This window comes from Cavia porcellus, unplaced genomic scaffold (assembly GCF_034190915.1).
Source record: "Cavia porcellus strain 051 isolate PalLab524CR breed Dunkin Hartley unplaced genomic scaffold, mCavPor4.1 scaffold_12, whole genome shotgun sequence".
In the NCBI taxonomy this organism is placed as follows: domain Eukaryota; kingdom Metazoa; phylum Chordata; class Mammalia; order Rodentia; family Caviidae; genus Cavia; species Cavia porcellus.
The window spans coordinates 83479837-83498637 of NW_026947495.1; the positions used below are offsets into that span (position 1 = coordinate 83479837).

At 43.5% G+C, this 18801-nt stretch overlaps 1 protein-coding gene across 7 annotated transcripts in view; it reads left to right on the forward strand.

The window, feature by feature from the left end:
* Positions 1-18801, forward strand: part of Spats2l (spermatogenesis associated serine rich 2 like) — a 158366-nt gene that overhangs the window by 50772 nt on the left and 88793 nt on the right. The window contains exon 1 of one of the 7 annotated variants that reach the window (XM_063259523.1): positions 13653-13778. The exons of the other annotated variants lie outside the window; for them this stretch is intronic. The gene's annotated coding sequence lies outside the window, so the exon portion shown is untranslated. Of the gene's footprint in view, positions 1-13652; positions 13779-18801 lie in introns of those variants that run through there. 7 annotated transcript variants of the gene reach the window in all.

Sequence of the window (18801 nt, forward strand, 5' to 3'; positions counted from 1 at the left end):
TGTTTCTACAAAGTTTATTGGACCAGAAAACCAAGCACATTAAATGTTTTCTTGTGATTACCTTTCTGGTTAAAGCCAATAACCTAATTCTGAAACTGACAAACTGCGTAGAGATATTCTATACTGGTCTGCTTATGGCAGTCATAATAATGGCTTTATACAGACTGTCTTGCTGGCAGTGAGCATACAATGGGCAAGTCAGGAGACATGAACTGGTGCCACTTTCTGAGGGAAAATTCTCACTTTTGCAGAAAGCCAGAAGTAAAGATGGCTCCAAGAAAGAAAAAAATGTGTAAAGAATTGTGTTTAGCATAGAAGGAAGGGAAAATGGGTTATCAAAACATCCCCTTTTTTCCTCCCAAAGTTTCCATTCTTTGACTCCATGACATCATGCTCTGAATAAGAATGGTAAAAGAAGTGGAATTATGCAAATGAATGATAGATTTTTTACCAACTAACTTAATAGGAAGTTAAACTCTGAAGGCACCTTAGTAAATAATTTAGGAAGCCTTATTTTCTAGGATCTGGATGGATTCTGCAGTTAAAGCCATCCCATCACCCAGCATCTTTCAGTGTACTGAATTTTATCATATCAGCTTTACTTTGAGACTTGGGTCTTGGGCTTGTGCTCATCCTTCTAACCTGCCCCTGAGGAGAGGTTGCTGCGTGCCTGGGGGTCTGTTCCCTGGCAGTACCCGTGGGATTGTGCTGTGGTTTCTGCTGTAGTTCTTAGCATTTGTGGCTAAGTGAGCTACTGATAAAGGCTTCCCTGCCATCTGAAAATTGGCAGGAGTTTGGAGGCTGACTCTTTCTTTGGAGGCAGGTAAGTAGTTAGGTTCATTGAAGACCATTGATTCCTGCCTTTGGAAACCCCTAGACAGGAGGAAAGCAACTATACAACTAGTATGAATTTTTATTAAATGCCTTTTTTCTTAGTTTAACCAGAATTTGAGAAGCCAGCCCAGATCAAATTGCTTTTTCCATGCCTTAATACATTTTAGCTAAAGTTTAAAGCACAGGTTACGTTTTTATATAATGAATACGAAGAAGCTTTATTCTCCTTTCACATGAAATGACAAGTTCAGCAAGTAACTTGGCTCAGAGCAATTGCATTCAAGTAGCCCACCCGGATGGTGCCATGGAGCCGCCCTGGGTTTGAAGTCTGTGCAGTTCATTTTAAAGCTCCACACACGTACAGGAGCAGCACCTGCCTCTCGTGCACTGGAGACATCATCCATGAGAGATGACAGGGATAGTCAGGCTGACTTTATAGCTGAAGGCACCCAAGCACACCCAGTCACTTCACCACCACAACAGGGAGATGGCCCTGATGTCAAGCAACTGATGTTCTGTCCCTTGCCAACCACTCCTGGTACAGAGTTGTGTTCTGAAATTGTAATGAACCAACTAGTCAGGAAAAAATGGTCTGGATTAAATAATAGCTGCCTAAAAAGAAAGAAGTAAAGATAGCCTGAAGGACAGATGGCAGATATTTTCTGCAGAACTCTATTTGGAAAGTGAGTTTTATACAATTTTTGGTCATTTCTTACCATCTTTGGAGATCATTTTCAGAATAAGTCATTGAGGAATCTAGCACACAGCTTTCAAAAACTGAACTGCACAGGTATTGGCCCAGCCTATAGCCTGTTACAGGAGCTGCTTAAAGGAGATGTTTGTTTCTTTTTTTTTCCATGATCCACTGCTGAGTCCCATCTCCTGTATCACTCGGCTGAATTATACTAAAACAGACTTTCCTATCTAAAAACAGTGTGGAGTTCTCATGTAGGAAAAACATCACTGAAAATGGGCATGAACACTTTATTGATATTTTTTTTTTTTTTTGGTGGTTGACCAGATTATTCACTCATCAGCAGAAAATCAGCAACTATCCACCACATGCACACAAAAACGATATTTTCTCCCCCCACCCAGTACGCAGAGTACCGTTTATAAATTGAATTTTGCAGCAAACATAGTAATACATTGGGCTCTTAGTCCATCTTCCATGTTTAAGAATTTTTCCTTGGGGTTATTGGGTAAAACCTAAGCTTTGCAGTAAGAGCAAAGAAACATCAGTTCACACTGGGATTACTTTCCATACAAATTAAAGAGAGGAACATGTTAGGAAATCAGTCAAAGTTGTTCATTTTCCAAATGATGGATGGGATCATCTTGACACATATTTGATTTCTTCTCTTCCTCCATATCTTCCAGAATCAAGGATTGATCATATTCCTTCTAATTGACTTTTATTTCATTCTTTCTTCTCCACTGTCTCTTTTATCATGCTAGTCAGACTATAAAATTCTCCTTCCATACTCTCCTGAGCCATTCTAACCAAACTCCATGTTTTGCCATCTAATATGCATTTTAACTTCAGTCTAATCCAGACAAAGTACTGATATGATTTTCTTTATGTCTTCATAGTGTCCAGTGGCTCTGTGTTTTGTTCTACAGCAAATCCATTCCAGATTTCTCTGTCTCAAATTTATGATCTAGGGTCACCTGCCACTTTCTTCTCTCTTTCCTTCAGTACCATTGTCCTATAGTATGTAGGTACTCAAGTACCACATGTTGAAAGCCAGTCTCTGTGTTTCCGGGATAAGTTTGATCTGGAAATAAGTCTGATCTAAGAATGCCTCTTCTTTTCCATCTCGCTCTATAACTCTTGCCCATTTGGTGACAGTTGGCTCAATCTTCACCTCATTCTAGTTCACCTACATGCAAGTACAGAGTTTCTGCCATTGAATTGAGTCATTTCACAGTTCGTGGTGAGGAAGTTGAGGCCATAGGACAGATCCCTAGTGCCCTGCCTGACTGACTGATCAGCTCCAAATCCCAAATACTTCTTTGCTGAACTTCTGCAGCATTTAGGGTCTAGACCCATGGACACCAGAGAGGACACTCAACATAAACTCCTAGACTGTAGGAAAAGTATACTGAAACTTACACTGACACATTTACATATCTTTTCAACTTTCTATAATGTACATGATATATTAATACAGAATCACATGTGTGACATTTAAAATAAATAACACATGTAGTTGGCCCTCTTGTTTGTGGATTCCACATCCGGGGATTTAATCAACTGTGAACTAGCAATAGGAAAAAAGCTATCCTGGGCATGTGCACTCTTTTCTCTAGTCATTATTCCCTAAACAGCAGTCTAATACTATTTATATACCATTCACACTGTACTTGTTTTGGGTAGTATTAAAAGGTTTAACATATACAGGAGGATGTGTACAAGTTATATGTAAATACCGCACCATTTTATGTAAGGGACTTGAGTGTCCACGAATTGTGGTATACAGTTGTGGGAGGGGACCTTGGAACAAAATACCCTCTGACACCGAAGGACAGTGGGGGGGGAGGTGTATGTGCCAATGTACAAGCACTGTTTTTATTGGAATGAATGATCAAAAAACATAAAGAGCTTCAAAGTCAGAACAATTTCATTGGGGTTTTGAGAGGTCAGCAAACTGCCCCACCCAAGTCTATTGATTCTCTCATTCCAAAAACATTTATTGATCCCTGACAACATGCCAGGCAGCATGGAGAGATGAAGAAGGCAGGCAAGGGAAGACCAAAATGTCTGCTTGCTTCTGGGAGAAGCTCACAGGAAGGTACCACCTTAGATCAGGGCCCAGATGTTTTGTTAACACTTTGCTTCTGCATTTGACAGCCACAATTGTAGCAAAAGGGAGTTTACACCCCTTTTCTGCGTACCCTGTTCTGCCACAAGGCCAGGAGCAGATGAGAACGGTTCTCTTTGCAGCAGGAAGGTCCTACAAGTATGTATTTCTTGGGGTGTAGTGAATGGCGCACACTTGACTTTCAGATGGGCCCATGAGATAAGCCATTTCTCCTTGGGGAGGGAAGCAGAGCACAGGGGCTATAGTGTCTCAGTAACAGAGATTTCCTCCTAATAAAGAAGTCACTGCTGTTTGGCTTTTATCACTCCCCTAATAAATTTTTCTGTTCTTTCAAGTGTATCCTTCTAAAAATGAGCTCTTCTCTGAACTAGCAAAGTACTACAAGCTGTTGATAGGACAAGTAGAATTACCTGTCTCCACTAGGCCTGAAGCTTACTGCTGTGTGTTGGCCCCTCTCTCTGAGTCCATTTTCTGATTTCCCAGCACTGCAGTAGAGTAAAACTGAGTGCATGTATGCCCACATGCACACCTGTCTGTCTATAATTAAAAATGGGTACACGGGGAAGCCCCTTTCCTAGCTGCGCCCCTGCTGCCCACCACACATATACACATACCTAATCACATACACACACTGGTTCTGCCATGAAATGTTAATGGAATTTGGCACATTGTAGGATGGAAAATGTGGTCCTATGAAACAAAGAAAAAAGATTGTTTCTATGCTGGGGAGTAGAAACTGATTCAGTGGAGATAGAAAGATGAGGATGGGAGAGGAGGAGGGAGGAAGGCGTTGTGGGTGGGATCCACAGTGTCCCCAAAGGGCTCACTGTGTTGAAGGTGTGTCTGCTGTTGGTCTCTTGAGGACGAGACTGGATAATGAGGGCTCCGCCTTCAGTAGGGAATCCACAGGTGTGGCTCTAATCTGATGGGCATTTTGGGTGGTGACAGAGACAGGAGTTGAAAGGAGTGGATCATAGGGGTGTCATCTGTCTCAGCCCCTTCCTCTCTAGTATTCCTCTCTGCTTCCTGTTCCATGAGTTGAGCAGCTGTCCTCTGCCGTAACCTTGCATGTGATGGTTCTGCCCCACTGCAGGCCTAACACAATGGGCTGAAACCTGTGAGCTGTGGCCCAAATAAACCTTCATCCTCTAAGATATTTATGTCAAGGGCCAAGGATATAGCTCAGTGGCATTAATGTCTGCCTGGCAAGTACAAAGTCTTGAGTTCAATTCCTGGTACCAAAAAAAAAAAAAGATGTTTATGCCAAGTATTTTGCCACAGCAACAGAAAGTTAACACAGATACTTTTTCCAAATCATCAAAGCTTTCTCATTGCAGTTTTAAAGAGTTTTCTTTCCACTGGGGAAAGAGCAGTTCCTCACACCATGCTCACCTGATACAATGACATCGAATTGATTTATGACTGAGTAAGCCCATACTATGCCATCATACATCTAGTTTGCATATGCAAAATTCCTGCAATCATTGTGGAAACTAGAAAAAGGATTTGTATGATGCTTTCCATGTCTTCTCTGTATTAACCCTATATTTCAGCTTTTAAAAAAAATTTATTTAAGGAGAAAAAGGAAAAAACAGAAAAAGGGTACAAGTGAGACAGAATTTCAAAAAAATAAAACAGCAAATTAAAGCATATAAAGTGGACATTCAAACAGTGAGACTGCAAACAGTTCTGTTCAATGATCCAACAAAAACTTAGCAATATGGTTATCTAACTTATACGCTTAAATATACATGCAGTTATATCCTTTAGATCAGCTTTTTAAAAGATTATGTTAATTGAGAATCAGTTCTTTACCTGTCCATCCTAATTTCTTCAGGCCATTTGAACATTTACACATAGATCTTGAAGATAATCAAGTGATACAAGAACTGAAAATTTTTAGGGGGGGTCAGTGTGGGAAATTTTTAGATTAAATATTAGGATATTGATTTTGTTACTGAAATAGAAAGCAAAGAATGCCAGCTTAAAAATGTAACAGTCTATCTTTTTGCCCTGGGAGTCTGAGCACATAGGTGGCATGGGGGCTGGGACAGGTACTCTGTCCTGTGGTCCAGCTGCCCTCACTTTAGAGTTACTTCTTCAAGATCTTGTCTCACTATACAGGCAGGAAGGGAACAGAAGGAAGTAGGAGGAACATGCCTTCTTTAAAGGTCCCTTCATATCCCATTGGCCAGGTATGCACAGAAAGCAAATGGCAGGGAGGGTAGACACTACCACCTTGAGCTGGGCAATCCTGGTTGCCGAGGTTGAAGGAAGTTGATTTGGGCGGCACAGTTGTCTTTGGAGAGCCGGCCTGGGAGTACCATGCTGTACCCTGAGTTCAGCTAGGGGTCCTGAAAGCAGAGCAGGAAGCACCTCAGGATAGAAAGTAGGAGAGGCTGCTCTGCTGTGCAAGCATGGCACAGCAGCCTGTGCATCTCAGACCCCCGTCCTGTAATAAGATGTACCATGCTTCTGAAAAGTGGAAGCATAATCCCAAGGTTACCTTCAGCTGCTGAGCAGTTGGATCAAAATAAATTTTTTTGGTGAAGCTTTGATACTTAATAGATTCCATATGAAGTCAAGATGATCACCTCCGTGTTTCTGTGATTTGAATCAATGGAAGCCTTGCTGTCCCTATATCCAGATCCTCCCAATACCCCCAAAGTCATTGCTGCACTTCTAAGAAAGCAGTGGGAATGTAGACTTGAGGCCTGTGAGGATAAAAGTGAAGCTTTTTAAATGCTAGCGGATAGGGGCTGGGGATTTAGCTTAGTGGCATAAGCACCTGCCTTGCAAGCAGGCAGTCCTGAGTTTGATCCCTGGTACCAATAAAAAGGAAAAAGACAAAAAAAAATGCTAGCGGATGAATGTGCCTGAGTCACATTGTAATTATACTACTACTGTCCCCACGTTATAAACTCTGCATTGCTTTAAGAATGTCTGCTTAGGAAAATAACCACTGGCAGACACTGCTGGTTACAAAGCTGCTCGTGTTCCATCTGGGACCTGCGTTTATTTGTTCCACTAGCCAAACACGCCTTCCTGTTAGTGTCCACATTCATATTTTTCATTTGGAACCCTGGTTTTCATCTCAACCTGACAAGGCCAACCTGCATTTTGACAGTCACACTGATTTTTGTCTGTTTAAACTGCTAAAATCTGATTTTTGCCCCTCACTTTTAGTGGGAAAAGTAATTTTTTAAAATGTGCATAATTAGATCAAGGACATGCATTATTTAGCTAGGGAAAAGTGTGTGTGTGTGTGTATTATATGTGTATATGTGCATGTAGCTCTACATAAGTATTGGGTTAATATAAGCATCAGGGTGTTTAAAAATTGCAATTAAAATATGGTCTTGGTCATTTATTTGATATACATATGCTAAGATTCTAACATCTACAGTAGAAATGATATGATAATGGCACCTCTCACTGACTGAGTGGTCAGCATTACTGTGCCGTGCCCTGTGTTCTGGGGTCAAGGCAGGAAGACTTGATCAGTCCTGCTGCAAATGCGCACCTGGCACCCAGCATGGGAGAGGAGGGGGAATAAACATGAAGTGCTCTTTTTCAGCCTCGTTATTCATGTTCAGAGAGATCAGCGATGCTGCCCCAAAGAAGGCAGAACTGGTATTTGAGGAATGAGAAGATAAAACATTTTGGCTGATGTCATAGTCAGAGAGATGTGATTAAGAGAAAGTAGGCAGGGAAATGAGACCTTGCTGACTTAGAAGATGAAGGAAAGAGGGGACCTGGACCATGGTCCAAGGGCAGCCTCTGGAACCTAGAGGACAGGAGCAGACTGTCCTCCAAGGTTGTTCACCTACAGAGCAGAAAGATTGTAAACAAATATGTGGGATTAAGCTAATGTGTTATAATTCACTAAAAAATGAACATACCGTGTTTCCACTCCTGGTCAGTGGGAAGACTCCAGCACTAATAGAGTAGCTTGGGAGGAGTCTGTCGCAGAGAATGTGCAATGGCTGGGTCTGCACACCCAGTGCACTCTTCCACATTCAAGCTGCTCCTAGAGTTCTTTGATTGTGTCAGGGATGGCAGTCAAGTCTCATACTGGCCTTCTCTTCTCTTGTGTCTTCTCACTGTATACTGATTTTACATTTCACCCATGGCCACCTCATGAGGAGAATAGCCTTCTGGTGCCTCCCACATACCACCCACTCATAGGCCTTTCCCAAGCCAATCATCTTCAGCTCTCAGCCTCATCACCCCAATAGGGGAGGTGTCTGGAGGCTTGGGGGAATATGGAGAAGTTGAGGGTAAGTCCCAGAAGGGAGGAGCAAGGGCCCAACCCAGGCTCCCAAGTGAGCTAGAGAGGCCTGCTTTCCAGAGCAAGGCACTCAGAGTCAACCTGGCTGGATGGAAAGGTAAATTCAGCGTATTGTTTTCTTTTTTTAACTTAGGGAAGTTGTGATTTTGTTTTGTTTTGTAACCAAGAAGATCTCTCTGAAAAGGAGAATCTGACATTCATTGACTTGCTTCTGGTCATCTGAGTAAGACTGATCCGAGTAGAGCCTCCATAAAGGTGAAGGCCATGTGTTGTTCTGTCTTTGTTTTGTTGGTCAGATTTATACAGTTTTTATGCTATTCCAGGAAAAGAAACCAATGGGCTTGTATTCCCAATACCCAAATGCTAATCTGTGTGGGTTTGCATGTTGTCTTTTATTCCTCACAAAATCACTCTGGAATAGATACTATTACTTGCCTCTGCTGGCAAGGAAGGGAATTATTCACACATTACCACTATGAAGGAGAAAGATCTTATTACTCCTTCTTATAGCCAGGACCCTGGCAGCTGCTGCCTGGCTGCAGCAGGCTGGCTGAGAGGCAGGACCTCACACCCAGGTCGCAGTCCTCTGCCTGGCTTCAGTCTTCAGAGCACACACATTGCACTCAGGGAACTCAACGCTGACTGCACTCTGTGGGGATAGATTCAAGGCAGCAGGATTTTAATACGGATGCCTTACATCTTTCTCTTAGGGTATTTCTTTCCTAGGGTTATATTCGTCCCTTTCCTCTTTCTGTTTTGTTTCCTCCTGTACTGCTCTACCTGGCTAATCCAGGGACCAGCTGAGTTCTAACACTGACCTGGAAGCTTCTCAATCCTATTAATGTTAGTTGTTGGCCCTACACCAACCTCCAACTCTACACATTCTAATGGCATTGGACTCACCTCCTAATGGCTTCTGTGGGCTTGTGTTCCCTGTGTGTGTCTGGTAACCTGCTTAAGAATCAAAGTTCTGAAGGCTGGGCTCCCGGTTTCATTTATAGCCTTCTGACAGGTATTTGGCACAGGTCTGTGAAATTTTCTTGTATGAATAAAGAATGGAAAGACCCATATACAAGTGCTGCCCTACTGCTTTCTCATTTGTGACTTTGGCAAGTTCCTTATGCTTCTAGAGCCTCAGTTTTCTGATTTGTAAAAGGAAACATTTTGTTGTGACGATAGGAAATTCATGAGCATACTAGAATTGGCTGTCAGTCAACAGTAATATCTTGTAAATGATAACTTGGGAGTGTTGCGTGGGCTTCGTTTCTTCCCTATGAGCTGATTCTTTCACTCTGCTCACATACATTAATGGCCAACAGATTTGTACCTACTTTGGTTTTGATAATTCGGTCCTCAACCTAGGGTCTATTTCCCATGGGAAATTCTCTTCATTTAAACTGATTGGCACATCTAAGAGGAGACTTGCATGAAGCATCTAGAATGGTCTCAGGTTATCTGGTGAGTACAGCTTAATGCTTGAAGTGAGAGATGAAAGCAAGTTACATCTAGGTGGTGGTCAGGCATTCAGAGTACATAAGCATGTGGATTAATTTTTGAACACATTTTTCATATCTACTATTTCCTTATATTTTCAAGAGAAGCATTTAGTAAAACAAGAATATCTTTTCAGGGTCTGGTTTGGTTTTTGCTGTTGTTCTTTTGTTTGTCTTTTGTCAAGATTGAGCTTTGTAGATTACATTTAGCTATTGGTCATCTGCCAAGGTGAAACCATGTAAAAATACAATCAATTGAAACCCTAATTGTAGTCTCAGAGTTGCTTTCATGGACTTAAGTGAAACACAGCAAGATAACTTTTATTTAAACCCTGTAATATTAATTTTTATGTTTGAACCCAGTAATATTAATCAGATTAAAGCATATATTTTTGTAAAACTCAAGGAACAAAGGATAAGCTGCATCAAACTGAAGTTATTTAAGAAATGATCAAGTAGCTTTTCAATGATAATAGAGACAATGGGTAAGGTTCAGGCTCAGAACCATGTACCCAGAAATGCTGCACTGGAGCCCAAAGGGAGAATTAAGCAGGGTAAGAATTAAGCAGGGAAGGAACTTTCCTGTTTGCTTAAAAAAAAAAGGAAACGATGAGACAAGGCCTTCCTTAGTTCCTCCTCAGGAGCTAGACAGCGTGGTAGCTGAGAACAAGTCATCCAGCGCTTTCTCCCATACTACCTGCTGATGGTATCTGCTGCTCCCTGCCTCCCATCTCGGATATCTGCAAGAGCCCTTGTTTAGATTGTGCTGCACTGCAGAGCACACTGTGTTTAATAGAGACAGTTTATGGAGCCCCAATAGATACTTCCTTGACATCTGGACTCTGAGCAGGTTCCCTTTGGCTTCAGTTACAACTTACTTGCTTTTCCTAGAGAGGTTTCACTTTTGCTTTTCCTCTCACCTGAAAAATGCCATTCTCATGGCCAATACAACGGACACCTCCACCCTGAAGTTCTCTGGGGTTAAAGCCATGGGAATTAAACTCATCTCACTACTCCAACAGTTGGCCTCAGTTCAGAATGATTTGTTAGCTATTTTGTTACATTCCTGTTTCTTTTGATATTGACAGCTCCATGCCCCACATCTTTCCCTCAATAATATTCCCCTAGGTACAGATACACCCAAATAGCCACCCTCCACATACATCGTGAGGCCCAAGGGCGCAGTCTCAAAGGATATGTTCCACACTTGGATATGAAATTCTTAGCATTAATTAAAAAAAGCAGACAACCTTGATTGTTTGTAGCTGTAAATCTGCTAAGATTATGTACAAACCGAATCAAGCCTATGAAAGATGGATCTATTTCATCAAACAGGCAATCAAAACCAAAACATCTATACCTCAAAATTGCTTTACTGTAGATTGGATGAATAACAGAAAGTCTTCCAATGGGAAATAATACATGGCATTATATTTAGTTGTGTGGCCTGTACAGTGTTGTAGCTACTGTACAAAGAACTGCTCTGATTCATTCAATCTTTAGAAAAATGACTTGAAAGAGATTAAACTACACATTGCTAAGCCTGATAGACCATCATAAGCATGTGGTACTTTGTAAATTTCCCCCAGTGTGAGTTGAGCCACAGGGCAGTGCAAAATAACCAGGAGATGATATCTGCTTCCTGGACTTTTATGACAAAAACTAATGGGGTACAAGAGACAGGCTATGAGAAGGTTTTCAGAGTGCATATGGGGATCACCAGCATCCAACATCAACATCTATGCTCAAGTTACATGCATATGTGATGGTAAGGTTAATGGTCACATGTGTTTGCATTGAGTGAATTTTTTTTTATAGTCCATTGAAAAGGTGAACTTCAGTCTTATTTGAAGAGTGTAGACTTTGGTGACTTGGCTAGCCTCAGTACAAAGCTGTGTGCTAAGATAGAAAAGTGAGTGGAGGGTGTTGGCAAAGTTTCCTTGTTGAAGAGATTGGGGACCTGGGGCCTTGTGGAAACGATGTGGAGGGAGATGGTATGTGTAGTTTAGCTTTGACTCTGATAATGATAGAGTCACGTAGAGTAGGGATAGGACCACTCCCTATCTATCCAAGGGTATGTAAAGTGATGTGGCTAGAACAGCATTTGACAGTGCTGATTCTAACAGTGGCATTGGAAGAGATAAGGTAGCACAAGGTATTGAAAACTGATAAATAAATTATTACAAACTCATTGTAACCAAGAAAGAACAAATGAAATGGCAAGACATTTATTCCTTTGGTGTATCTGTCTTTGTGGAACAATTAGCTTGTCATGGGCTTTGTATTCGGTACTTTGGAAAGGAGAAAAGCAAAATGGAATTTATCAGAAGCAACCTTTTTAAGAGGAAAGGATTCTTTTTGTTAAATCTATTAACATCTTGTGTACTTGCAGCACTTTAAAAGTGTTTACTGATTTTTCCATTCAGTATATTTCAAATGACAAATACCTATTTTTGTTACAGTGGAAAACTGAAACAAAATTACTAAATAGTAAATATGACCTCTAGAATTTTGAACACATCAAGAATGATCAAAACGAATTTTTATTATCTGTGATTCCATTAGAATAAACTCCAAGGATATTAAAATGATATGAATTCTTTTATCGACTTCAATACAATTACCCAAAATGGGAAGGTATAGAAGGAGACTTGCTACTCTTCAGATGGTCCCCATCACTAGCTCCAGGACCTCCCTTGGACTTTGTCTTCTTTGTGTGACGCTGTTTATTGTCCTCTGGAGATAAACATTTCAGTCTGAACTTGCTGCCTAAGCAAGGTTCACATCTGGCAGCCAGGACAGAGACTTTAGGCTGGCATGCCTGTGCGTGTGTTATCTTGGCAAAGAGTTTGCGTTTGCTGGTGTTGGAGGCGTAAGGACAGAGAATAACCTCTGGACACAGACAGAGCCTTGAGGCTCATACTCAGCCTGTTGCATGCGGTTGGCCTCCTCCTCTTGGAGCACCACAGCCCTTCTCCAGGGGTGGCAACCTTGTGGGGAGGGAAGGCATGGCCACAAGAGGCAACCTGGAGTCACAGATCACTTTTCAAGCTGGGCTGCATCACTGGTTCAATGCATGACCCTGACCTGTTTGGCCTCACTCTTACCATAAAGTGGACAGCCAGAATTCAGCCACAAAGGTTGTGAGGACTATTTATATCTTTTTTTTAGCATGTTTGTAGTACTTGTTATGTGTAAGACACTCCTATAAGCACTTTATTAACATGAGTACATTGTGATTGCATTTCCAATCCATAAGGAACTTAACTATTCTTAGCTCCATTTCCCAGGTGAGGAGGTGGAGGCATGGAGAGTAACCTGTTTAGATCCCAATATTGGTTACAGGCAGAGTTGGCACTCAGTCTTCTTCAAGTGTAATTATGTATTTGGTGTCTATTTATGCATGGCAGAAACAGACTGTGCCTCCTCCCTCCAGTGGTCACAGAGGCCCGAAATATTCACAGCTTTGCGTGAGAGCTGCCAGTGGCATTCTGAGTGAAAGTTCAGTGTTTGGTTTCCTAGAAGATCAAAGTAGCAAAGCAATGTAGGCCTGGCTTCTTGTTAAGCAGGGCTGGCCTTTAAAAGCCCTTCTCCACTAGGTGCCCCCCCCCCCCCACACACACAGTTCCCTTCACATTTTCATTTCCCTGGTCAGGATGCTCTTCACTGTGGAGTGATACTCCTTCCCTGGGCAGCATGACCCTGACAGGATGTTCACCTTGAACATGGGTAGTAGATTGGCAGTGACTGCACAGTTAGCCAGTAGACACTTCCTCTTGCATCTGGAACCAAGAATAGGTTCTACCACAGGGAAAGCAGTCAAGAGAGCATGCCAGCAATGTTTGCTGACTGATGCATGTGGTAGGGCTGGTGCTGCCCAGAATATGCAGAACCCTTAGCAGGTAGTCACACCAGAAACAGATCTTTGGGGTGACAATGCTGTCTCCCCCCACCCCCAGCATCTCCAGCCTCAGGGAGTGCTCAGTGTGAAGGTTGCAGGCTCCATCTTACAGCTGCCCCTCCCCAAGTTAGAGAAGCAGACAGCTGAGCAATCACTGACGCCAACCTGAAGGCAAATCTAGGAGTTTACAGAAGGAAGCAGTCAGTCTCTCTGAAGGTGAGGCCTCAGCCACCAGCTCACTGATTGATTACTCAGCCACGCCCAGGCTTCCAGCCACAACCCGGGTTTCTGGCTCCACCTGCGTCATTCCTGAGGTGACTTAGAGTTGATAAAGGCGGCTGGTTGGGGAACAGGACTTCTCTGTGTCTAGAGGAAGACAGCAGCTGTGGACTGTCCTGAGAACCTCAGCCTGGGACACCAGGAAACCCTGCACAGTGAGTGAAGGTTGCTGTTGGGAAGCCTGGCGGCCCCCAAGGGACGGAACAGGTCCAGGCCCTGCCCCTCTGCCTTACTTCCCTGTATCTCTTTCCACCTTTGCCTGTGTGCCCAAAGTGGTTATCATGCACTCTTATCAGCCAGTGGCCAGGACATTTCCAGGAAGTAGAAAGAACCTGACTTTCTCTGCTGTTTTGAGAAAGCCATCAAATGTTTACTAAGAGAATTCTGACAATGAGAGGGACTGTTGTGATTTTTGTTGAAGTTGGAATATACTCCGAAGAGACTTTGGGTTCCTGAGCCAGGTTGTTTATTCAGTGAGAAGCAGGCCTCCAAGAGTCAGCTATAAATGTAGAGGGTTTCTTGTCAGGTTTGATTACAGATATCTTGGGCATCCCAGAGTTACACTGCACAGCCACAAGCTGTTTCCTTGGGAGATGACAATGCAGTGTCGTCCTGAGAAGATCCTCGAAAACATCTGACAGAACCCCAGCCCTCTAACTGCAGCCTGCCCCGAACCCTGCCTGGGAGGAGACCTCTGCCAGCCAGGCCATAGAGCTGCTCCCCCAGAGCCTGGCCAGTCCCCACCCAACTTCTTCAGGCACAGTGGAGTTCCTTTCTTCCTCCTCCCCCTCCCCCTCGGCCTCCCCCTCTTCTACCCCCACCCCCTTGTCTGGCTTTCTTGTGTTTCTGTGAGTGTGTCTGTCTCCATCGTTGACCTGTAAGCTGACGAGTGCCAGGAGCTTGGAGCCAAGACAATCTGAGTTCTGGTCTCAGCACAGCAGCTTAGTAGCTGTGTGATATGTTTGTCCCTTCTCCATGCTTTAGCTTCTTCTTCCATGAAATGGGAACAAAAGAACACAAATCCATACTCCATAGCCCTGACATAGAACCCAGTATGTTAATGTGTGGAAATACACAGAAAGTGCTTAGAGAAGTGCTGGGTGTACAGTAAGAGCTCAGTCGTGCTTAACCATGACCAGCATCCCCATGGAGCCTGGCCATTGTCAGTGTTGAATGAATGCTTGTCAAATAATAAGGAAAAGTATGGCCTCCTCCATAGAAATTTCCCATAGCTAGCTGAAGAGTTGGGGGAAGAAAAGAAAGGCATGCTGGTTCTTTTCAGCATTTGTGTTTTACATTGAGATTCTCGGTGCTCTGAGGTTTGCCGAGCTGTGTGAAGATCTGTTGTCTGACCCCTCTGAGATTTGGGATTTGCTGGGGCTGGGGGCAAAGCAGTGTGATCTGTGGGGAAACCACCTGCCAGGGTTCACTTTAGGTTCTAGGGTCTCTTCTGACTAGGGTCTGCTCTGCTTCACACAACCCTGGCCACTTCTCCTTCTGTGGGCATCTCTGGGGAGGGGTGCATCTTAAAGAGGAGCTTCCATCACTGCATCTTGAAAGAAGTGAGCATAATTGAATTGCTGATACAAGTGGGTGCTTGTACCAGGTCCAGGTCACCCGCATCTCTATGGAAACACATGTTTGCTTTAAAACCTAGCAATCAAAGCAGATCTTTATAGGAGCCAGAGTCGAGTCACTTTTAGAAAAAGGCATTTATTTATATTCTCAAGCCGTAAGAGACCTATGAAATCAAATAATTTCAAATTAAATAGAAAACTCATGCCATAGATGAATGCTAATAAAGCTTGCCATGCATCTCCCCCTGAGCAGCACCGCCTGAGAGCTGCCGCATTTATTTTCACTGTCCTTTGCTCTTTTGCTCCCATTTGCATTCTGCTGCTGTGGGGAGGTGGTTTGGCACTTTATGCAAAAATGGTTAATCTTCATTCATAAGCGCTTGCCAGTACTAAAATGGAAAATTCAAAGGCGAGCCTACCATAAAGTGTGCTTTGTGCTCCTCCCTTCCTATCTCCGGGTGTGCAGCCTGCAGGACAGCTCACAATGCAGCGCAGCTCTGCGGCCCACATCAGCACCATGCTGTTGAGGAGAGGCTTCTCGCTAAAAGGTCCAAGACTTGCATCAGCACATCCTGCCCAGGCCCACTCCAGTGATATTCTAAGTGATTGGAAGCTTTTATCTGCTGCCTAAGCAGGCCTTTTCAAATAAGTATTGACTGTTAATGACCTGTTGAAATAAAACATTCAATTTTCTTTCTTTCCCCCACAAAAAACTTAGTAGGCAGTGACATTTCTAAACCAAAGACTAACCCTGCTTTTCAAAAGATGCTGAATGAAAGCTTTTAAATGTAAAAATTTTTCTCTAACGTTTGCCCTTAAAATGCTTTTCAGTGAAGTTGTTCAAACAGTTGAGGACATAAAGTGTCTGAATAAAAACGCAACCTTGAGATATTTTTCTTCCAAATCAAACAAAATAGTCTTCAGTATTTTCACATGAAATTCATATTTCAGTCACCACTGTCTGTTTCATTGTTTATGTGTCCTCATTCCTAATAATTAAGGAGACTTTCCTCTAAGGAACAAGACACTACAGAAGAGCTTTTGTTAAACTATGGGAATTGAGCCATAGGAAAAAGCTAAGGTTCTTGGCATAAAAGAGAGCGAGTCCAAGGCCAGGTGAGGAGCAGCAAAGAGATGCAGGCAGCAGAGAAAGAGGGTGAAGAGAGAAGAGAGCCAGGCAGTGAGACGCTAAGCAACAGGAAGCCTCCATGATGCAGTGTTCAGAGTCAGGGTCCCCATTTTACAGCTGGAACACTGTTCTCACTTTATGTGGCATAAAGGTATTGTTGGAAGTTTCCCAAGCCAAGCCAAGCTGAACCAAACCGAAAGGAAGACTGTTTGTACCGAGGAGATAAAAAGGCAGCATTTAATCTTTACACCAGTGGATTGTTGGATTGCATGCCAGTAGACTGTTGCAGGGATAATTCCTCCCAAGCAACCGCCCTGAATCAGAAAGGAGTGTAGTTTATTAGAATTAGAAGTGGGAGGTACAAAGCAAGTGGCCAAACATTACATGATTAGTTACATACATTGAATCATATATTGACAGACAGGCTAGTCTTGAAACAATAGAAACACTCCCGGAACCTGGGGAGGAGGCTTTTACAGAATGAGGATAGTTAAGGACATTACCTTAATATAGGGATGTTTTAGAGAGAGGGCCTTTACTGAAAGAGCACAAATCAGCCCAGGTTGCCTTAAGGTATAGACAATTACAACTTAGTGCTCATTTGCAGTTGGGGTGTGGACACTTGTCAGAGTCAATTGAATTTAGCAGAAACAGAACAGCAACTTGGTCAGAGGTCTCTAATTGATCATGAAGTATCTATAAGTTTACCATCTCATGAATGTGTTTCTACATTATAGTGGTGCCCCAGCGCAGGTACTCTGACTGCACTGAAGGTATGAGCTTAAATGTGCTCTGTAGAGAAAAATCGCCTAGTGCTTTGGAGATACTACTTGTATCTTTGATTTATTGATTGACTGGTTGTTTGGTTTTTAAAGTACATTTTCAACTTTCTGCCCCCCTGGGACAGCCAAGTACCCCATCAATTCTGAGTGTCCATAGACAGGTGACAATAAGCGCTATAAAAGACTTTACTGCCCACCTCTGTGACTGCACAGCTGGAGCCCAGCAGAGTGCCTTGTTACTCTGTAGACAAATGTACAGCCTCCTGTCCCTACCCCCAGCCTATCTGCTCCATTGCCCATTTTCTCAGGGCACTGCTTCCTAACAAGGACCAACTGAAAGATGCAGGAGAATGAGTAACTCATCCTGTGATCCTGTTGCTTCTTCCAGAAGTACTAGCTCACCCTAAATTAAGTAGACAGGCACATGTCTCTGAAGATGGTCATATTCTGGGGGACATTTGGGGGCTGCTAGGACTGAGAGGCTCCTTGATGCTTATCACATCACATCACACCACGGCCCTCCTACACCCAGCCAGTTCTGACCCTTCCTGTCTGAGGAAGCTGTGAGAAGATGCCAGGACCTGCCTGATCATGGCACTGTCTCAGTTGTGCCAAAGTCAGACATATGGACATTTGAATTTTTTTCTTTTTTTTTTTTTTTTTTTTTTGTGCCAGGGATTGAACTCATGACCTTGCCATTGCCAGGCAAACTCTTATGCCACTGAGCTAACTCCCTGACCTTTTTTTAAGTTTTTTTTTCTTTTTGGGGTACCAGGGGTCGAACTCACAACCTCACACTTGCCAGGCAGGTGCTTATGCTGCTGAGCTAAATCCCCAGCCCCACAACCTTTTTTTATTTCAATTAATTTAAAACCCGGAAGCAGTTGAGCACTGGACCTGCAATGCCATGGAGCCCTGGGCTGCCTTACAGGGCAGGGAGGTCCTCTGCACTCCCACCCAAGGGAGTGGGAAAATGCACAAAGCAGCCATCTCAGTAGACCAAGCACATCCCTACGCGCCCCTGGGAGTCTGCCCTGTAATCTTCGTGCCCCGCACATGTCCATCACAGGCTTCCCAGGGTAAGCAGGCAGAACCCTCGGGGCAGCTCCCTGCGTCCACAGACCACAGGCACACCTCAGTCGTGATGGTTCTACCATCTTGCACAGTGGCACAGGTTCTGAGTCAACCTTCCTGGGTTGAATCCTGGTCCTGCCACTTCTGGGGAACCCTGAGTATTATTTAGTCCGTCTGTTCCTCAGTTTTCACACATAGAAATGGGGGCAATCATAGTGTCTTCTTCATAAACTCGTGAGGGTAAAATAAACAGTTGCATCTCAAGCACTAAGGTAGAGTTCCCAGCACAAGTGTACTGATCACTGTTCCTAACAGGCTGGCCAGAGGACTATTCCAAGTGGGGCCTGTCAGAAGCTGACATGTCTGCCCATCCTGGCTTCTGAAGGAGTCTGTTCGCTGTGCAAAGGACAGGGCTCGGTCTCTGGGTTCCCAGGGTGGACTCAAGGTCCTGAGTGTAGCACTGTGGGAGTGTATGTCTCCTGCCCTGCATGGCTAGTGGACTCCGTGGACGCACACACCCCTGCTGAAGGAGGCTCCCAGGACTGAGGCTGCTCCTGGGAGCCTGTTCCAGGCCCACACTGTGGGACAATGCTTTGCACACAGGTATCGCGGGGCA